This window comes from Dendrobates tinctorius, unplaced genomic scaffold, assembly GCF_039654945.1.
Source record: "Dendrobates tinctorius isolate UK_male_01 unplaced genomic scaffold, ASM3965494v1 ptg000203l, whole genome shotgun sequence".
Lineage (NCBI taxonomy): Eukaryota > Metazoa > Chordata > Amphibia > Anura > Dendrobatidae > Dendrobates > Dendrobates tinctorius.
The window spans coordinates 5,148,522-5,172,138 of NW_027361870.1; positions in this window are offsets into that span (position 1 = coordinate 5,148,522).

The following is a 23,617-nucleotide window of genomic DNA, read 5'->3' on the forward strand; positions in this document are numbered from 1 at the left end:
AGCGGTCACATGTGCTGCCGTTGTGCAGTGGCAAAGAGGCATTGCTAGAGTAGGTGTAGTTAAATAATGCCGAGTTTAGTGTTTTTTGTAATAGCAAGCTGATTGGCTTTTAAGAGTCATAAATGGGAAGATCAGTAAAAATTCCTTCACTTCTTGGTTGATCTTATTCCAGACACATACTCCTTATTTTTGACCTGCCAAATAATTTTTACTATGTTTTTGATCATGGCTGTAAAGCTACCTATCCAATTACAACAAAGTTCTTCTACACCTGACATTCACCAGTGGTTCAAGAAGGTTTACCAGATTTACAGCTCCCACGCTTCTACTTGCCTCAGAACAAAGTTCCTTGTCCAACTTTTTACCCCTTGGAAAGAATTGCTATTGAATATTGTGGAGCCCTCCTGGTGAGTTTGATTCACAGTACAAAAACTAAGGGGTACTTTACACTAAGCAAGATCGATAGCGAGATCGCTGAAACATCACAGATTTTGTGACGCAACAGCGACCTCGCCAGCGATCTCGCTATGTGTGACACATAGCGGCAACTGGCCCCCGATGCGATCTTGCTGATCGTGCTCGAATGTCCCAGGCCATTTTTTGATGATTGGAGTCCCGCTGCCAGCATGCATCGCTGTGTTTGACACCATGACAATGACAAGCGACCTCATTGGCGACGCAGAACTCACGCTTATGGAGGTCAAGTCGTCAGAATAGCTGCTGTGTGACAAGGTCCCAACGACCACCAAGGTCATTACACGAATCACCATATCGTTGCTGCGTCGTTGAGGAGATCTGCCTGTTTGACAGCTTACTAGCGACCATGTAGCGACGCACCAGCGATCCTTACCAGGTCGTATCGTTGTCGGGATCGCTGGTGCATCGCTATGTGTAACGGTACTGTAACTTTTGCTATGCACTCAATATCTAGAACACATTGTTCTTAGAAAAATCCTCTGCCCACCCTATTTTTGCTAATCTTCCTGCTAGACTTGTTAAAGGGTCAAACATTGACTTACAAGATAGTTTTATCTTCTGGGAAAGAGCTCATGTTCATATTTTTCTCATGGAGCATTGCCAATAAGATTCCATACGTAACTGATCTCCTTAAGGAGAGCCAGACGTATCCCTGCAAGCAAGGTTAACGACCAAATAAAGGTGACTTCATTGCTGTCTGGCATCATTAGAGTCCTTTAAAAGACCTCAAGAGATGGTTATTACATACTTGTGATATTTACGTTATCTTTTACAACTTTGTATAGCGCCATCCCATATGATTGACCCTGACAAGACACGTCGCATGTGCGTGGCCATCTATTTCTGAAGATAACAAATTCCTTTTGGAAGATCGGATCAAAAACTTTCATTGCACAAGAGTATCAAAGTAGGCTGGGTAAATGCACAGAAGCCAGATGGGGATATTAAGGACATGAATTAATGTAGTGTATTATTAATATTACCGGGACTAATTGCACCATAATAAAATTGTAATAAATACCGTCACATCGTAACTATTTTAAAGCTGCTTAGTTTCATACATCTATAGCCCTTTATACACATATTTGTACAAAATGTTGTCTGTAATTTTAAAGATTTCAGCCTCAGGGAGGTTTCATTTTTCCATTGAAGTCCCCTTGATTTACAGTACGCAATATGTTACAGCTTCCTTATTTGCTCTTTTGGGACAGTTACTGACAGTAAATCTCTATTAAAATATTCTTCCATATGGTTGCATGAAAATTTTATTGCACTGTGCCTGAGGCTGAAGGTCACAGATGAGTAGCTGCAGTTAAGTATTGCAGTCTATGGACTCGGAGGTACATCTGCTCCGGGAGATGAAGAAAAATTTAAATTTTACTGTCAATATCAGTACTTAGATACAAGCTACGTTTGCTTGCCGCAGAAAACCCATATTGAAGCATTGTTATTTGCTGGATTTATCATAGCGTAGATGTGTAGACTGGTTATTCTGACCGTAAAATATGATAGAATCCTCCGGGTCACTTGAGAGCTTCCCCTAATGTATTTTTCATTTATGAAACATGAAAAATTTATATTCTCTGGTACGATCGGACGTTAGAAAAGTTATATGATTTCCGACATGCCTCTTTCAGTTCTCCAAAGTGTTTTCTGGACATCATATCAGGCAGTTGTAAGTGATATAATTTACAAAGGCCTTGAACAGAAAATAAGAGCATTTTATAGAAATCATTATGGTTCCTGTACCACATAGGCCTCAAAAAACACGGGGTGGGGGCGTTGTGTTATTCTGCAACTAATGGCTGCACTAAATGTTATCCAAATATTTTCCGACAAGGTTTTATTTCCAATGTAAACTGTCAGGATCGGGTATGAATGGTTAACAAAGTCAAATAATGTATAATGTGTTCATTTCAGCAGTCATGCACTAAAAACTTCCTCTCCTCGTCTCGTCTCCGTTCCGCTGGATTACGATCATCACTGGATAAAGTAAGCTCATTTGGTCCACTTTCCTGAAAAACCACAAGTGTATTTTGCATCAGTTTCAGACAAAAATACCACAAGAGAAACTCTTAGAATTTTTCTTTCTTAGGAGAAGGAAAGAAAAAAGCTAGTGTTTAGAAAGGAAGAAACTTAGGAAGGAGCAAAAATTATGCTAGATCGTAATAAAACTCTGCACACATACAGCTGAGGACTAGATAGACTTTCCTTAATGTGGACCAAAAATCTTTTTTTTTCTTACTTTTCCTTGTGTGTAAATACCTTGGCTAAAGCAGGGTGGCTTCTTGGCCACTTCCTGGACACTTCCCATAGTGCTGCTAGCTATCTGCCATCAATTTACAGTTCAATAATAGTTCATAACAAATTATTCACATCTACCAATGCTGACTGTGCTTTGATCTTAATGTCACAGTAGTGAACCATGTAAACCTTATAGAAATGTAATTGTAATAATAAGAATACACCACAGAATATAATGTAGCTCCCCAATAGAGTATACTGTAGCCCCCTCATAGGGCATAATGCTGCCCCCCTCATATAATATGATGTAGCCCCCAGAATATAATGTAGTCCCCTGAGAGAATAACGCAGTCCCATCACAGAATATATCATGCAGCCCCCCATAGAGTATACTGTAGCTTCCTCATATAGTATGATGTAGCCCCCCAGAATATAAAGTATAATGCAGCCCCTCTCCACCTCCAACATTGTTCTCCCCCTCCACCCCCATCATTGTCCTCATCACCACTCCCATCATTGCCTTCTCCCCCACCACCCCTATCATTCTCCCCCACCACCCCATCACTGTCCATTCCACCACCTCAATCATTGCCTCCTCCCCACCACCATCATTGTCCATTTCATCACCTCCATCATTGCCTCCCCCACCACCATCAATGCCCTTCACCTCCATTATTGCCTACCCCACCACCATCATTTCCCATTTCATCACCTCCATCATTGCCTCCCTCCACCACCATCATTGTCCATCACCTCCATCATTGACTCCCCCACCACCATCATTGACCATCATCTCCTTCATTGCCTCCCCCCACCATCATTGCCCATTTCATAACCTCCATTATTGCCTCCCCCACCATCATTGCCCATCACCTCCTTCATTACCTCCCACCAACATTATCATTGTCCATCACCTCCATCATTTCCTCCCCCCACTGTCATCATTGCCAATCACCGCCATCATTGCCTCCCCCTACCAATATCATTGTCTTTCCCCACCACCCCTCTCTCTCACACACACAAAGCACCGCATCACTCTCTCACACACACACAATGCACTGCATCACTCTATCACACACACACACAAAGCATCGCACCACATACCCACACAGGCACACAAACACACACAGGCACACAGCACTGCATCACTCTCTCACACACACACAAAGCACTGCACCACATACACACACACAAAGCACCACACCACAGACACAAAGCACCGCACCACATACACACACACAGGCACACACACACACAGGCATACAGCAATGCATCACTCTCTCACACACACACAAAGCACAGCACCACATAGACAGACACACAGCACAACTCACCTCCTCACAGCTGGAGCACATCCCGGCAGCCTCTTCCTCACCGACAGCTTTCTGTCTGAGACAGCACGCTGGATGATGACATCATCCAGCTGGTCTGTCTCAGACAGGAAGCGCCGGGCATGAAGAAGGATGCCGGGATGTGCTGCGGCTGTGGAGTGCCCGCTATTAAAGAGATATTGTATTCACGCCTCTCCACGCCCATAGGGGTTAGGGGAAGTGTGAATATTCATTTTGCTTTAGCAGCAGGGACAGGATCCTGTCTCCAGCTGCTGCTACGCTAGCACCGGTTCACCGGTGGGCCAGACCAACCCTGGAGGTAGTGGAGGGATTTGCAGAGGGGAGAAACAAGGGAGTAGCGAGGAGAGAAGTGGATTAGTCGGGCAGCAGAGTTGAGGACAGACTAGAGTGGTGCAAGAGAGTTGGTGGGAGGCCACAGATAAGGGTGTTGCAGCAATCAAGGCAGGAGATGATGAGGGCATGTACAAAAGTTTTAGTAGACTGAGGGCTGAGGAAGGGAATGATTCTGGAAATATTTTTGAGTTGGAGGTGACAGGAGGTGGCAAGAGTTTGGACGTGTGATTTGAAGGACAGGGCAGAGTTGAAAGTAGTTGTAAGGATGTAGACTGTCTTACCTCGTGACTACCCTGAAAACAACCACCTTATGCTTATGCGTAGTGTGAAAAGTGTTATACATCTTATGTAATTGATGTGTATGTGTATAATCCCTTTGTATTATGCTATGGTAATGTGTAGAATAGAGGGGCAAAAATGCCAAAACCTCATCATAGTGTACAGTATATAGATAAGTGTTTATAGATAAAAGGAAGCAAGGATTATTAGTAATATACAGTAGGAAATGGGAAATAGATAAGAAATAGTTAATGTTAGGTGCAGGCCACATATTGAAGGGGAATAGTGCTAAAAGGTGACGTACTTCCTGGTTATGTGTGGTTAGGAGTAATGGAAGGTTTAAGCAAGTTCTTCATGGAGCTCAAGTGCAGTGGGCTGCTAGGGCCAACATGGGCCTATCTCTAGGGGCAGTGGATTGCCATACAACTCCTCCATGCAAATCCATTTGTCGGGTCCTGGACCTCGAGATTTGCACCTGGGCCATTGAGCACATCGCACCTGCAGGTCTACAGGGGAAGATGGACATGGATCCTCAAAGGCAGAGGATGATGGAATCCAGGTGCACTGTCATCGGTTGAGAGGGATCCCTAGAGGTAGTACAGACAGCAGGGAAAGGGATGCTCTATCACGAATGAGTGCTAGGTCTTACATTATGTCCGGTACCTAAGGGAAAGACTGTGACCTATTGTGCCCTTTCCCACTTGTTCCTGTAATGACTGTGAACTGTTCAGCAGAAGTTTGACTGCTGAAAAACACTTGGTGTTCCCTGGATTGTGTGCGGCGATTCCTGAATATGGAAGTCTGGCCTATTGCCCACAAGTAAGGTTGATGCACCCCACACCTAACACACACTGGGAATGTGACACAAATATCTTGTAGGGTGCCTGAGTGTGCAGCAGCTACAGCTTGCTCACGACTACCCCTTCTGGCTTCTTAGATAGTATCTAAGATGTATCACCTGCACTAATCTTTCTTCTTTTAGCTTTATTACAGCTAATCTTAACATCTTTATCCTTAATATTTGGAGTATGAGAGATACGTTTAGATGTCAGAATATATGTGCTTTCTTTATTGCTCATTCGTCTGATATTTATATGTTACAAGAATGTGCTGTTCCCTCTTCTAGATCCTCCAACCATCTGGCCAGGGAGTGAAACCATGATCTATCCTACTGGTCTGTTAGTGGTGAATCTTTGTCTGCAGTGGCCACCATTCGGATTATGGCAGAAACTTTTATGTTGTGAGCTCATTTTCTCGTTCACCTTTGATGTCCGATGAACTCCCTCTGCTGGTGAAAGGAGGTGGTGAAATTGATTTGGATGGGAGAGACCTGTCACCTGAACAGGTGGATTGTGATTGGACATCCGGAATCTCTGAGTGGATATAAGGCAGCCGACGCCCTGTAGGGTTGCTGGTGATTTCTCTGCTCTGAGCTCTGGCCTCCAGTTCAGTTCCTGTCTTCTAAAGCTAAGTTTTGCTCTGTTATTGTTCCATGAGATTTTGTCTGATTTGCTTAGTTTGTGTGTTCAGCCAGCCCCGGCTGGGGCTTTGCTGAATTTCCAATTTTGTCCCTGATCGGTTAAATCTCTTTTGCTTTGTCTTCAGTATATATCAGAGTGCTGATAAAGGGATTTTGAAGTCTAGTGACTTCAGGGCCATTTTTCCTATCAGACGTGTTGGGACATTTTTGGTAGGGCTTTTGCGGATTGCAGCCAGCATCTTTCTGTCCTTTCCTATCTAGTTAGTTGGGCCCCATCGTTTGCTCTGCCTGTCTTTCTGTCTGTGTTTGTGTTTTCATCAGTTTTCACTGACAATACATGCTGGGGGCTGTCTATTGCTTTGGGGTCTGCTCTGGGGCAGTTTAGATTTCCCCTTTCTTTCTTCAAGCTTAGTTAGCACTCCGGCTGTGACGAGGCATCTAGGACCACCGTAGGAACGCTCCACAGCTACTGTTAGTTGTTGTGGGGTCTGCAATCTGCTAGCTACCAACCTCTCCAGTTTTCTGGACTTAGCTTGCATTTTTGTTTTTTCCTCCTCCGATGACTCATTCATAACCGAATCACCAGCCATACCGCAGATTCTAGGGTGCTCAATAGCAGGAAAGAATTGTAAAAAAAAAAAAAAGTGTCAGAATTATTTTTTTATGTATATTTTTTCCTCTTTTTCTCTGGGGCCGTAGGAGGAATTTTTTTCTTAATGGAGATTAAGCAATTGTCTGATTGTGTGGAGCAGCTCACTGCTGAAGTGCGGGGAATTTCCGCCTATCTTGCTCATTCACATGCTGCTGAACCAAAGATCCCTACTCCTGATATGTTTTTTGGGGATTGGTCTAAATTTTTGAATTTTAAGAATAATTGTAAATTATTTCTTGCCTTGAAGCCTAGCTCATCGGGGAGCTCTGCGCAGCAGGTTAAAATTGTCATCTCTTTGCTGCGCGGCGATCCCCAGGATTGGGCGTTTTCTTTGACACCTGATGATCCTATTCTAACTAATGTGGATGCATTTTTTCAAGCCTTGGGGTTGTTGTGTGATGAACCTAATGGTATTGATCAAGCTGAAAAAGCCCTGTTGGCATTGAGCCAGGGTCAGGATTCTGCAGAGTTGTACTGTCAAAAATTCTGAAAGTGGGCGGTCCTTACTACCTGGAATGATGGTGCCTTGGCAGCTCTCTTTTGGAAGAGTTTGTCAGAAACCGTAAAAGATACTATGGTGGGATTTCCTGTTCCCTTTGGTCTTGACGATTCTATGTCATTAGCTATTCAGGTTGATCGGCGTTTACGTGAACGTAAAATTACACGAGAAATGTTGCCACCTGTTGAACAAATGTCTGAACCTATGCAATGTGATAGAGTTTTGTCTAGGGCACAGCGTCAGGAGTTCAGAAGGCGTAATAAGCTATGTTTTTTCTGTGAAGATGCCTCTCATATTATTTCTGTCTGCCCTAAACGAGAGAAACGTTTTGCACACACATTTGCTGTGGGTGGTGTACAACCTAAGTTTCTTCTGGCAATTACTCTGATCTGCTCCCTGTCCACATTTTCCGCTAAGGCTTTTGTGGATTCAGGAGCGGCTCTGAACCTGATGGACTTGGATTTTGCTAAACGTTGTGGGTTTCCTATGACACCTCTGCGGACGCCTATCCCTTTGAGGGGTATTGATGCTACTCCTTTGGTGAAGAATAAACCTCAGTTTTGGACCCAGGTCAGGTGGTAATGCAGGTCGCCCCAGACCATCAAGAAAATTGCAGATTTTTGGTGTTGCATAATTTGCATGATACCATTGTTCTGGGGTTTCCCTGGTTGCAAATCCATAATCCAGTTTTGGATTGGAAATCTGTGTCTGTGGTGAGTTGGGGTTGTCCATGTGCTCTTAGTGACGCTCCTGTTTTCTCCACCTCTCCCCAGTCGCATGATGCTCCTGACTATTTGGCTGATTTTTATGATGTATTTAGTGAGAATAAGTCAGCGTCTTTGCCTCCTCATAGGAGTTATGACTGTGCAATTGAGCTGAGCCCTGGGTGTAAATTTCCCAAGGGTCGACTTTTCAATTTATCTGTACCAGTGCACGAGGCTATGCGATCCTATATTAAGGAGTCGTTGGAGAAGGGTCATATCAGACCATCCTCTTCACCCTTGGGTGCTCGTTTTTTTTTCGTGGCCAAGAAAGATGGTTCATTAAGGCCTTGTATTGACTATCGTGCCCTCAGCAAAATTACTGTTAAATATCAGTATCTGTTACCCCTGATTTCTGACCTATTCTCCAGAGTTAAAGGTGCTTGCTGGTTTACCAAGCTTGACCTCAGGGGGCGTATAATCTTATTCGCATTAAGCATGGGGATGAATGGAAGACGGCGTTTAATACTCCGGAGGGACATTTTGAGTACCTGGTGATGCCTTTTGGGCTCACTAATGCCCCTTCTGTCTTCCAGTGCTTCATGAATGATATTTTCCAGGACTTTGTGGATAAATTTTTGATCATGTCTCTGGATGATATTTTGATCTTTTCCAGGGATTGGGACTCTCATGTGGAACATGTTCAGACTGTGTTCTGGATTTTGAGGGAGAATTCCCTGTATGTTAGGCTGGTTTCACACTTGCGTTTTTTTGCGCTGTATTTTAGCGCTAAAAAACGCATGCTTTTTTCCTATATTTTGCATGGGATGCGCTTATGTGCACATACACATGCGTTTGTATGCGTTTTTACGCGCATGCGTTTTTTGTGGTGTGCGCTCGGGCGCACAAAATGCATCCTGTTGCATTTTTTGGGCATCCGACTTGCATCAAAAAAACGCATGCGCGCGCAATGCGTTTTTTACAGCAAGACACCCATTATAAGTCTATGGGTGCGCATATGTGCGCATTGGCATGCTCATGTATGCGTTTTTTTGTTGACCATTAGTTAGACAATGGAATTTAGGGGTTTGGGTTAGAATTAGGGTTAGTTAAGGGGGTTTAGGGTTAGGGTTTGGGTTTGGGTTAGGGTTAGTATGGTTTGGTTAAGGGTTAGGGTTTAGGGTTAGTTAGGGTTTAGGGTTAGGGTTAGGGTTAGTAGGGTTTGGTTAAGGGTTCGGGTTAGTATGGTTTGGTTAAGGGTTAGGGTTAGGGTTAGGGTTAGGGTTAGGATTAGGGTCAGGGTCAGGGTTAGGGTTAGGGTTAGGGTATGGTTTGGTTAAGGGTTAGGGTTAGGGTCAGGGTTAGGGTCAGGATTAGGGTTAGGGTTAGTAAAGTCATGGTTAGGGTTAGTGTGAGGGGCCAACTAATGTTGGAAAAAACGCAAACGCCGTAAAAACGCACTAAAAGTGCATACAAACGCATAAAAATGCTGCGTTTTTTTCATGCATGCTCATAAAAATGCTTGAAAAAAAAGCAGCATTTGTATGCGTTTGTATGCATTTTTTCTATGCGTTTTTTGTGGGAAAAACGCACTGCAAAACAAAGCAAGTGTGAAAGTAGCCTTAAGGGATCGAAATGCCTTTTTGGTGTACAGAGGATTTCATTTTTGGGATTTATTTTGTCTCCGTCTACTACTGAAATGGACCCGGCCAAGGTACAGGCCATTTATGATTGGGTTCAGCCCACTTCTTTGAAGGCCCTCCAGAAGTTTTTGGGTTTTGCTAATTTTTATCGTAAATTTATAGCTAATTTTTCTGGTATTGCCAAACCATTGACTGATTTGACTAAGAAGAGTGCTGATGTGCTGAATTGGTCTCCAGAGGCTGTTTCTTCCTTTCAGGAGCTGAAGCGGAGGTTCACTTCTGCTCCGGTTTTGCGGCAACCTGATGTCTCACTCCCGTTTCAGGTAGAGGTGGACGCTTCTGAGATTGGTGCCAGAGCTGTTTTGTCCCAAAAAGATCCAGTAACATCTAAAATGAATCCCTGTGCTTTCTTTTCCCGAAAGTTCTCCCCATCGAAACGCAACTATGATGTGGGGAATCGGGAACTGTTAGCCAAGAAATGGGCATTTGAGGAGTGGAGAAATTGGTTGGAGGGAGCTAGACATCAAGTCGTCGTCCTCACTGACCACAAGAATTTGATTTACCTTGAGTCGGCCAAACGCTGAATCCTAGACAGGCTAGGTGGGCCTTGTTTTTCACACGATTTGATTTTGTGGTCTCTTTTCTTCCGGGCACTAAGAATGTCAAGGCAGACGCCCCCTCTAGTAGTTTCTTTGCTGATTCTCCTATTGTGACCAAGTCTGCTACCATCTTAGGTGAGAGGGTAGTTCTTTCTGCCATCTCGCCCGATTTGAGACGTGCTTTGGAAGAGTTTCAGGAGGACAAACCTGAGCGTTGTCCCATTGGAAAATTGTATGGTCCTGACCAGTGGAGTAAGAGAGTAATGTCTGAAGTTCATTGCTCCACATTGGCTGGTCATCCAGGTATTTTTGGTACTAGAGATTTGGTGAGTCGGTCTTTTTGGTGGCCTGCCTTATCTCGTGATGTCAGGAAATTCCTGTGGGACTTGCTCCCGGTCTAAACCTTGTTCTCGCTCTAGTGGGTTGTTGATGCCTTTGCCGGTGCCCAGGAGGCAATGGACCCATATTTCAATGGATTTTATTTCTGATCTGCCTGTCTCTCAGAGAATGACTGTTATCTGGGTGATTTGTGATAGATTCTCTAAGATGGTCCATCTTGTACCACTCCCTAAGTTGCCATCTTCCTCAGAGTTGGTGCCCTTGTTTTTGCAACAGGTGGTTCGCTTGCATGGGATTCCTGAGAACATTTTATCTGACAGAGGAGTTCACTTTGTCTCTAGATTTTGGAAGACTTTTTGTTCCAAGCTGGGAATTCAGTTGTCCTTCTCCTCTGCGTTTCACCCTCAGACCAATGGGCAGACAGAGAGAACAAACCAGACTTTGGAGTCTTATTTGAGATGTTTTATCTCTGCTGATCAGGATGATTGGGTCTCATTTTTGCCCTTGGCCGAATTTGCTTTAAATAATAGAGCTAGTTCTGCCACTTTGATGTCACCTTTTTTTTGTAACTTTGGGTTTCATCCTCGATTCTCTTCAGGGCAGGTGGAGTCTTCTGCCTGCCCAGGTGTTGACACTGTGGTGGAGAGAATGCACCAGATTTGGGACCAAGTGATGGATAAGTTGTCTCTCTCCCAGGAAAAGGCCCAGCGGTTTTCCAACCGGCATAGGACCATTGGTACCCGGTTTAAGGTGGGTGATATGGTTTGGTTGTCATCAAAGAATATCTCTATGAAAGTGGCTTCTCCAAAGTTTAAACCTAGATTTATTGGACCTTACAAGATTTTGGAGCTACTTAATCCGGTCTCTTTTCGATTGGCTCTTCCAGTTACATTTAAGATCCATAACGTGTTTCATAAGTCTCTATTGAAGAGGTTTGTTGAGCCAGTAGTTCCTGTGGTGACACCTCCTGACCCTGTATTGATTGAAGGTAATATGGAATATGAGGTTGAGAAGATACTGGATTCTCGTCTGGCTAGATGGAGACTCCAGTATTTGGTTAAGTGGAAGGGTTATGGCCAGGAGGATAATTCTTGGGTCTCTGCTTCCGATATTCATGCCGAAAGATTGGTTCGTGCTTTTCATCGGGCCCATCCTGATCGGCCTGGTGGCGTGGATGAGGGTTCGGGGGAGGTACTGTTGTGAGCTCATTTTCTCTTTCACCTTTAATGTCCGATAAACTCCCTCTGCTGGTGAAAGGAGGTGGTGAAATTGATTTGGATGGGAGAGACCTGTCACCTGAACAGGTGGATTGCGATTGGACATCCAGAATCTCTGAGTGGATATAAGGCAGCCGACGCCCTGTAGGGTTGCTGGTGATTTCTCTGCTCTGAGCTCTGGCCTCCAGTTCAGTTCCTGTCTTCTAAAGCTAAGTTTTGCTCTGTTATTGTTCCATGAGATTTTGTCTGATTTGCTTAGTTTGTGTGTTCAGCCAGCCCCGGCTGGGGCTTTGCTGAATTTCCATTTTTGTCCTTGATGGGTTGAATCTCTTTTGCTCTGTCTTCAGAATATATCGGAGTGCTGATAAAGGGATTTTGAAGTCTAGTGACTTCAGGGCCATTTTTTCTATCAGATGTGTTGGAACATTTTTGGTAGGGTTTTTGCGGCTTGCAGCCAGCATCTTTTCTGTCCTTTCCTATCTAGTTAGTTGGGCCCCATCGTTTGCTCTGCCTGTCTTTCTGTCTGTGTTTGTGTTTTCATCTGTTTTCACCGACAATACATGTTGGGGGCTGTCTATTGCTTTGGGGGTCTGCTCTGGGGCAGTTTAGATTTCCCCTTTCTTTCTTTAGGCTTAGTTAGCGCTCCGGCTGTGACGAGGCATCTAGGACCACCGTAGGAACGCTCCATGGCTACTGTTAGTTGTTGTGAGTAGGATCAGGGGTCTGCAATCCGCTAGCTACCAACCTCTCCAGTTTTCTGGACTTAGCTTGCATTTTTGTTTTTTCCTCCTCCGGTGACTCATTCATAACACTTTTACAATTGAGTCAGTTGTGGAGCTTGTCTGTGGCAGGTTACTGGTAGAAGACATCTCTTTGTCAGGGAAACCTGTCAGGTTCATCAATGTTTTCACCTCCTCTGAGAAGAGTGAGTGTCTGGAGCTTTTCCAAGCCCTGCGGCCTCTGCTGCTCCTCAACCTCTATGACTCTATGAGAGTGCAGTTACCATTTTGGCACATCTGACAAATTGGATGTTGCATCTAAACTCTGTATACACCTGTTAGGCAGTTAGGCAGATTAGGCACTTAATTGTTCTTTGTTGGAACCGGCTGAAGTCCTGAAAGAACTATCAGATGCCTGTATCATGTGACTGAACTACAAGGATTGTTTCTAAATTGTATGTGATTCGTAGGAGTTTGTTACTGTTCTGTTACACTGCTTTTTTTTAGGTTAAGCATAGACAATAGGTATGTGAGCAGAAGAGGAACTTCAGAGATGGCAACTTAAATCTCTCCAACACCTTCTCCACTGCAGCTGTGATGTCAATGAGGAGCTGGAGGAGACCAAAAGAGTCTGAAAAGACACTTTAGACCTAAAAACAAGTCACAATGATTCCACCTCAAAGTGAAGAATCTGGAGACGGGTGAAAAATTTAATCATTCTTTTTCAAAAAACTTCACACCAGCCACAAGCCCTTTAATGAACTGCACAGTAAAAAAAGGATAAATAAAACTTGACTAGGAGGAAGTAATGAAGGTCATCACAGTCTTCTACAGTGAACACCACTTTCAGAAGGCCACTAACCCCAAAGCTAGCAATAAGTTCCTGTAAGATATCACTAATCATCTTGATCCTGCAAATGCAGAGGTCATGGATGTTGCTATGACTCTGGAGGAGCTTCTTTCTGCCACTAAATCCATTAGGCCCAATACGACACCGTGCAGTGAAGGTGTAAGGATTCTGGATGTTCCATGGAGCCTGCTTTGCCCTTGTTCAAGATGGACTCTGGTACTTCTTCCTGCCCTTGAACATCCTTTATGTCCTTTTCTTTAAGTCCCAGTTGGGAAACACTCCTTGCCTGAGTATTTTGTGTGCTGCTGGCTCCTGAGCTACCTCCTGGCTTGCTTCTGTTGTTCCTACTGCTGCTCGTTACTTGGTGCTCTGCCTCATCACTTCCAGCTGCCTTCAGTCATCTGTACTGCTTCTTGATCCTGACTGTGGTTACCTTTGTTCAGACATCTAAGTGAGGAGTTATACTTTCCTGGAATTGCTGTGCCCGTAAGAACCTTTGACATTATTATCAGCGTACCAATTCTTGAACTTTGTCTGTGCGGGCTGCGGTGCTGGACTTTGTGGGACTTTTTCAGTCACAAAGTAGTACACTGCAAATCCCCCTCATTGCCGAACATCAGCTGCATATTTCTGGACTGAAAGTTGCAGGACATTTTCGTTACGTATAAGTGCCGTTCGTACTCAGCTTCATTTAATGCTGTTGCTGGGCATTTTTGTTTTGTGCTGTTTGCTCTTCAATGTAAATTCAGGATGACCTCTGTTAGTTTATGTTGTACACCTTGCTTGTTAACCCTTTAATGACCAGAGCTTTTTTTTTGTTTTTTCATTTTCATTTTTCGCTCTCCTTCTTCCCAGAGCCATAACTTTTTTAATTTTCATCAATATGGCCATGTGAGGGTTTATTTTTGCGGGACGAGTTGTACTTTTGAACAACATCATTGGTTTTACCATGTCGTGTACTCGAAAATGGGAAAAAAAATTTCAAGTGCGGTGAAATTGCAAAAAAAGTGCAATCCCACACACTTGTTTTTTTTTTTGCTAGGTTCACTAAATGCTAAAACTGACCTGCCATTATGATTCTCCAGATCATTACGAGTTCATAGACACCAAACATGTCTAGGTTTGTTTTTTTTATCTAAGTGGTGAAAAAAAAATTCCAAAGTTTGCTAAAAAAAAAAAAAAATTTGCCATATTCCAATACCCATAGCGTCTCCATTTTTTGTGATCTGGGGTTTTGTGAGGGCTTATTTTTTGCACCCTGAACTGATGTTTTTAAGGATATCATTTATGTGCAGATACGATCTTTTGATCGCCCGTTATTGCATTTTAATGCAATGTCTATGCCACCAAAAAAACGTAATTCTGGTGGTTCGATTTTTTTTCCTGCCTACGCCGTTTAGCCATCAGGTTAATCCTTTTCTTTATTGGTAGATCGGGCGATTCTGAAAGTGGCGATACCTAATATGTGTTTGTGTGATTTATTTTTATTGTTTCATTTTGAATGGGGCAACAGGGGGGCGATTTAAACTTTAATATTTTTTTATTTTTTTTAATATTTTTTCAAATTTTTTCTAATTTTTGGCATGCTTCTTTAGAAGCATCCACTACTTGATTGGCACTGCTACATATAGGCAATGAGCAGATTGCCTATATGTAGCAGAATTACTGCATTGCTATGAGCACCAATCACCGGGTGGTGCCCATACCAATGCCTCATCAACAACCATAGAGGGCTCTATAAGACCTCAGGTTGTTATGGCAATGCATCGCTGACCCCCGATCACGTGACTGCATAGTATCTTCATAATTGTTACACAAGGTCATCAGAGCAGAGCTCTATGTGGCACTAACTGACTTCATTTTCTTGAACTTTTTTGTGCTGTACGAGGATCTTGTGACAAAAGGCACAATGAATCAATCAATGAAAGAAGAAATGGTCCAGTCTTTTTCTTCAACATGGACTACAAAATCCTAATTAAGTTTCATGCCGACTGTTATAGGGTGGATCATCCACCCTGACTAGACCTGCTTCTTTCCTGGACACAAGACTGTTGTCTCACGAGAGACACGTTCCATTTAATCAAGGACTGTCATGTATATGTGGCCCTGGTTAGTTTTTATCAGGAACAGGCCTTTGACCAAATCTCTTATGAATTCATGGGCAATGCACTGCAAAGGTTTGGTTTCTGCAAAAAATTTCTATTCCTATGTTAACCTGATGTACCTTGATATTTTTAAAACAATACTGGTTAATGGCTGGTAGACTTGACTCCTTTCCTGTACTTTCTGTGGTTCATCAAGGCAGTCCTCTTTAACCTTTCCTTTTTGCTTGTGTTATAGAGCTCTTTGCAGAGTCTATTCTGCAGAACGGACAGATCAGAGAGATCACCATACCAATTCCAGATCATTGCTGAAGTCACATGTCCCTGGCCATATAAAAAGCAGACATCTTGTTTTGATGGCGCCATTGTCTCAGTACAGAGAGATTTACACTAAAAAATTTGTTCGGCCTAATATTGTGGTGCAGCCACTAGTCCCTATTAGCTATTCCAAATGTTTTGTGATAAACTGTGTTTCAGTGACAAATCAGTAGGTCAGATTTCCACTTAAAAACTGTTAGGCTTAATATTGGAGTGCAGCCATGAGGCCCAATTAGCTACTCCAAATCGTTTGTGATAAAACTGTGTTTCAGTGGCAAATCAGAAGGCCAGATTTCCACTTAAAAATTGTTAGGTATAACAGTGTTATAAACATCTCCATGGATCCAGGCGATATCCTGAAGAATGTCAAATCTGTGTCCCTCGTGATGGAGCCATGAGCTGGCAGCTATTCTGTAGAGTGTTCCTGGCTGTGGTTTTGTAAAGAGTCTCTGGTTCTTTGTATCTCTGGATCTCTTGGCTGTCTGGTTGTATATATGAGCAGGTTATCAACTATCCTATGGATAGGAAGTTGCGATTGTTGGAGAATCCCTTTAAAATTCATTATTTCATAAAACCCGGATACTATATAATAACAATGAAAACCAATGTCTTGTATGATATAAAGTATGCAAACAAAGCTCTAATAACTATAAACTAAAGTAAGCACCGCTTAATCATTCTACTATTAAGCCAGTTTCCTATAGATTCTGTTTTTCTTACCTGATTTTTTTTTTAAAAATGATATAATGATATTAGGCTCAGCAATGTTCTAATGAAAAACAAAGGCAAACACAATAATGAACTGTAATTGCATTAAACATCTGGTTTCAAACTCCTTGGTGAATTTGCCACCTGATGACTTGAACTGATGTTCTTAGATATAGGCGATGCCTCCAGCTTCCTAATCATCTGGCACTTATTACAAAACACATTGAGCACCAACTTCCTTTCATTAATTGGCTCAGGGTTACTGGCACTGCAAAGCTGTTTTCAGGTATGTACTATGTATACAGAGGGAATAACATCTAGAATAGACTATGAGAAATTAATCAAATTACAATTTGACTATTAATTACAATATCTTTTCTACTAGAGAATATTATTGCTAAATTTAGTGCAGATTTAATAACTTCATAAAAACAAGAACCCCATTCCTTAAAAAAAATCATATACTGTATGTATATATATATATATATATATATATACAGTATACATGAGTATATATAAATATATATATAAACATATATATATATATCTGTATGCGCAACATCAATACAGCACCTTGTTGCAGGTGGTGGCTTTTTGGTAGTGTACCTATCTAGCATTTTTTGAATGCAGAAAAAAAACATGGCTTTATTATGTATATATTGAAAATAAATAGCATGAATGTTACATCCCTACAAGGGAAAAAAATGGTCCAGCAGGCGCATTTCAGACAGTGAGGTCTTTAGTCATTTTTGTGAATGGGGTTGAATTTTGTAAAAAAAAAAAAAGAATAAGTTTTTAAAAAGGTAGATATTTACCTGTGCATGTCTGGTTTTGCACACTTGTTTTACTAGCCCAGTTTGACAACCATACATGTCAGAAAATTATGGTTTCCCACTGCCATATTTTACTTTCTATATGTGTACCTACCAACCTAGCATTTATCAGTTGCAAAATTAGCCTTGAAATAACTGTCCAATGTTATTTATTGTTGCTTACAAAATATAGGGTAAAAGAAAAAGTATCAGTGTCAATGCATGGGGTAATGTAAAAAACATAAAACGTCTAAGAATTTTGGAGCTGTTAGGAAGCAGCAGAAGCACCATCATCACCACTGGCACAATTTACCTCCTTTGCCTCCAGCAACCATATCAGTGAGGAGAAAGTGGAAACCATTTTGGAATATATGGAACATGACTTGTCTCAATCACAGCAAAATGGTGTTACCTCTAGCAGCAACATTGTCAGTTGAACACAAACTAAAAGGGATAATTTTTGGACCTTTTTTTATTTAAAATGTAATGTTAAGCATGAAAAGTCTGTTTATGTACTGTGTTATTGAATAGGTTGTTGTACTCACACCAATCCTTAAACCGACCTATATGCAAAGTATGCGAATGCACCCAATTAAATTTTAGCAAAAAAATCCCGTAGACAGATGTCGTAGAGATACAGGAAAATGTGCAATTACTATCCATTCCATGAAAAAACATTATTTATTGAACATATTTTATAAAAGTATAAACAGACAATAAAAAGAACAAGTTTGTTTCAAGGAAAACCCTAGGTGTACCCCTCATGGCCTTGGGATTTTCTGTTTTTATGTTTCTGTTTTTTGCTCCCCTTCTTCCCAGTGCCATAACTTTTTTATTTTTCTGTCAATATGGCCATGTGAGGGCTTGTTTTTGCAACACAAGTTGTACTTTTGAACAACACTATTTGTTTAACCATATCATGCCCTGGAAAATGGGATTAAAATTAAAGTGTGGTGAAATTGCAAAAAAAGTGCAATTCCACAATTGTTTTTTTTTATATATATACATTTTCACTAAATACAAAAAATGACCTATCTTTATGATTCTCCAGGTCATTACGAGTTTGCAGATACCAAACATGTATAGGTTCTATTTTATTTAAGTGGTGAAAAAAACGTGGCATCATTTTCCATAACGTCTCCGTATTTCGGGATCTGGGGCTGTGTGAAGGCTTATTTTTGAGCACCAAGCTGATGTTTTTATCGATACCATTTTGGGGTAGATATGATCTTTTGATCTCCTGTTATTGCATTTTATTGCAATGTTGCAGCATGTCAAAACACGTAATTCTGCCATTTACTGATTGGATTATTTATTTTTATATTTGATAGATCGTGAGTTTCTGAACTCAGTGATACCAAATATGTGTATTGTTGATTTTTTTTATTGTTTTACTTTGAATGGCACAAAAGGGGGGGTGATTTGAACTTTTATATTTTTTAAATATTTTTAAAATCACTTTTCAAGGAGACTTGAAGCTGCGATCATCCATTTGCTTGTGCTACACATAGCAGGGCTTGAGAACTCCTATGTGCAGCAGAATTGATCATAGCAGATAAGCAATGATAACCATAGGGATCTCCTGCAGACCCTGGGTTGTCATGCCAACCAATAGGCGCCTCGTGATCATGTGACAAGGGGGCGATGATGGCGAGATTAGTGACATGTTTCCAGTGCTGCATGAGATTAACAGTGGCTTCTATCATATTAACAGCCGCGGGTGGATCGCGATTCCACCCATAGCTGTTATGGGCACATGACAGCTGTTCATCAGCTTTCATGTGCTAGAAAAGATGCTGGCTCAGTGCCAGAGCCCACATGGAATGCAGGGACATGACCTATGACATATATATGTCATAGGTCATGAAGGGGTTAACTCATAATAGTGAATATTGACAGAATAATAGTGACAAATATAACAAAGCCAATGTGTCATACTGTGATATATACAAGACAGAGATTCCGATGCCATATGTGGTAAATGGCAATTAGAATAATATTTTCTCAATCTGTGACATAAAGTCAGAGTGAAAGCAATGAATTATTCCCACATATAGTATGTCCTGCAGGCCAAAGTAAACATCATCATCCCTATACATAATATAAAGGACAGTAGTCCATGTGGTAAATATGTTCATATGTAAAGAGACAAGCTAATCTAATGTAAAAGGGTCTTGGCTTCCAAAATGCAATCATTAATATCCAGAGATGCCATCATAAGGTAATGAAACCTATAGGGAAATCGGAGCATATTGCAGGGAAGAAAAAAGGAAACAGGGTACATGTATCAATGACCACAATAAGTAGATGTGAATAATGCTAAGTAATTAAATAACCCATGCGCACCTGTAAGAGTATAACCTACCTATTGCTGTCCGGAGCCCCGGCACACATTTCACTTTGCTTCCTCAGGGGTACCTTTCTTTTTCATCATTTGTTTATGCTTTTATAAAATGTGTTCAATAAAAAATCTTTTTATATTGAGTGAATAGTAATTGTGCTTTTTCCTAAATCCCTTCAACTTCTGTGAATGGGAATTTTGTGATACAATTGCAAAGGCTGTTGGCTAGTAACTGGTTACGATCTGTTTCTATGGTCAGAGCACTTTGACATTGCTAAGGCTAGGTTCACATTTGCGTATGGAGGAGCTGCGGCCGTCTGCGGACTTCCTCCGTGAAACTCCGCCAAGTGCTGCATCTCCTCCACTCAGCTCCGCCTACAGCCGCATACTTCTGCATACGGCCTGCGTACTCTATCTTTAACATTGGGTACGCAGGTCGTGCGAATGTATGTAGATGTCTCCACATGTGTCATCTTGACGATGCGGCGCCGCAAAAAATTCCAATATGATGACTTTGATGCGGGTCGCCGCATCGTCAAAACGACACATGTGGAGGCATCCACATACATCCGCACGACCTGCTTACCCAATGTTAAAGATAGGGTACGCAGGCCACATGCAGAAGTATGCGGACGTAGGTGAAGCTGACCGGAGGAGGTGCGGCCATGGGCCGAGCTTCACGGAGGAAGTCTGCAGACGGCCGCAGCTCCTCCATATGGAAATGTGAAGCCAGCCTAAGGCTGTGCTTCTATTAAATAGATTGAAGAGATGGTATACAGTTTTAGAAGACATCAGAGTATTATATACTGTATATCTTTTCAGGGCAATTGGAGTACCTTTCATTCAAACTTTTTTGAAAATTTTTTCGAATCCCAACAAAATTGAGAAAAAAAATCGATTATCTCTCTGTACTATTATTTAGTCACAATTTTTTTCAGCTTTTTTTGTTCCTTATACCTCATCATTTTTACACCAGAATACTGGCGTAAAGGCTTTGATGAATTTGGCCTATAGTGTTTTGTGTTTGTTTTTTCTCAGTTGTTTTCTGTAGGGAAATATGATAAAAAAAAAATCTGAAGTGAAATCTTTCACAATTTGTTGTAGATTCATTACGTGAATTTTTATTTTTTTGATCTTAAAGAATGAGTGCATTCTTCTGATCAGATACTGACATGTGAATCAAGCTTTGGTTTATAAGCATTGCCAGAGGTAATTCTGCATGTCAAGGAACATCAATTGCACATTTTTTCATGCATATAGAACAACATAAATCTTGAACCTATGGCTAGGTGTGACGATAAGATTATCTATCTCAGTGACAATAAATATTTCTTCTGCTATCTACATTGATTCCAAAAATAACATTAGCATTGTCCAGTTCTCCTTTTCCCAAAGGCCCATTTACTTTCATTGTGAAATACATTCTCAGCAGTTTGTTAGTCAATTCTTCATTACCAGGGAAAGTCAAATCAGTGTTTTTTAATTAACACAATTGTATGGACTTCAATCTTGCATCACAATAGGTTTTCTGACCTTGGAGCTGCATGCATGGGTTCATTATTGAGTATATTGTTTCCTATAAACATATGAAACCCAGGACCATAACAATTCCATCAAATAAAACAAAGTTATCCGAGAGCAGAATTAAACTCTAGATGACCCTTAGCACTACTCTGTAGACCCCTATTAATAATTTCTAATCTAATCACTGTGGATAAATGTACTATAGCAGGCCATGCCAGGCACCTCGCCAGGAATCCTACTGCATGCCATTTGATTCATTTCAGTCTGGAGCTTCTATAGAGAAGATGCATCTTTTACTAAAATGCTACTTGATAATTTTTCTTTTGTTATCTTCTACTGGAAAAATATGTCCTTGTAAATGACAGACATGTTTCTTAGCAAATTGCTCTGGACTGACTGCCGGAACCCGTGCCAAAAGCCCTGTGAACATATCAGTAATGTTCATGCCAGTTTTATGTCAACTGCAAATTTATGGTATGTAAGAAGCTTGGGAGGAAGTTTGTATTTATTTTTCTTCTGTAGATTTATTTCATGATCTGCACTGCAGTCAATGAATGTTTCCTCATCAGGGGAAGCGTTATTTAGTCTGGATTGTGGACAAGTGGTGCTTGTTGAGGTCACCATGTTGTCCTCACTTCTTTATGCGTATATAGGAGTGGAATTTACAATCTTGTCTGATATATAGCCAGCGTAATCTTAGTCTAGAAATGGACTAATTTGTGCATCTTTAGATACCAGGTCTCATTTGGCTTACTTTTAAAGAATTTTTTTAAACCAAAACGTTGGTTCATCTGAACCGATTCCCTTTCTAAGCAAGCCATTCAATATTTCCCTCAAGTCACACCCTTTTTGTGCCTAAAAATGTCTAAAACACTTTTTAATTTTGGAGCAAGGCTTTTGCACTTATTGGCACTTATTGGTTAGTAAAACTGAATTAACGCTTACTTCCACCTTGTTTCACTACTTTATTCCTTAACCGATCAGCATGAAGCAGTGTGAAGGGAGAGGAAGTACAGCAGAGGTGACAGTGCTACGAATAGAGGAGAGCTGATAGAAAGGTTTGTACTGTGACACAGCTAAACTCAGCTGCACTGCCCCTTCTCCCACAGTGAGTCATGCAGGAGGTTAAACCAGGACTGTAATACATATTTTTCACAGACAGAGGAACATGCTCTTAGTTACAGCGGGGCATGTTCTTCTTTACTTTGAGTGTTGCACTGATTGCACTGCAGAACAAGCTGTCAGTCACTGCTTGGGCATGCTTACAGATGCTGTTCTCAGTGCTGTGAGCGGAAAGTGTACCAGCGCTAGCTTGCCTCTATGGCTGAAAGATTTTCTTCTGGGAACTGCACCTTTAGGAAGGAGGTTGGGCATCTTTCTATTGCTAGTTACCTGACAATTCACCCAATATCTGCAAGTTTTCAAGCATTATCTGATATGAACCTTGACTTTTTTTTAACCTAAGGCTTAGGCTATGTTCACAAGCAGGTTTTGTTGTATTATTTTCTTCAGCCAAAACCTGCAGTCATGGCAGTAAAAAAGCTGCAGGCAAATTGCCCACTTTTCTGATATTCAATAAGAATCAGGTGTGTCCATGATCATGAGATCTTGACTAAGACGTAAACTCGAAACGCGTCGATAGCTCTCAGGTTCTAAGCCAGTATGTATTTAGTCCTGGACACCATATAATGGGACATTTTTTACATTTATATTGAATAAAGGATATTTTTTTTAATCTTCGCCTTTCGCTGTACACACCTGATTCTTATTGTATTCACTCGTGGTAGCTTCGCCCTAATCCGTGCGGGGTGTCGGTATGCAAGCAAGAGCTCTGGACAAAGAGTTGGTGAGCAGATTTTTTCTGTTCTATTTTTTCTGACATTGTTGCAGTTTATTTTGCAGCATTTTTGGGTGTGAATTACATGTGTGCTTTGTCTCCAGTACATGTTTAAGTTTACTAATGTTAGTTTTATTCATCAAAAATGCTTCAATAACACAGCAAAAAATGCAGCAAAATCAATGCAAAAACATTTGTTGCATTTTTTACAGTGTTTGCATACTGCAGAATTAAAAAATACTGCGGTTCGTTAATTCAGCCTCGAAAAAAAAAAAAAAGTGTGCACATAAGATTTCTGAAATCTCATAGAATTTTCTAGTACTGTAGAAAGCAGCTTTTAATTTACATAAAAAAGCAAAAAAATGCTGCATGTGAACATAGCCTTGCAGTATCATCCTGCAGGTTTTCTCCTGCTCTGTACTGACCACATTCCAGCAATGACTTCATACAACTTGTAACAATTGCATCCAATCACTTGGATCAAGGTGCCGTACTGTGTTGTGTGAGGGGCCGAGTTATATATCATGTTACCAGGTGCTCCAATCAAGCGGCGCGTGTGTCCGGAGTCCTGCCCCGGAAGCTGCATCACCA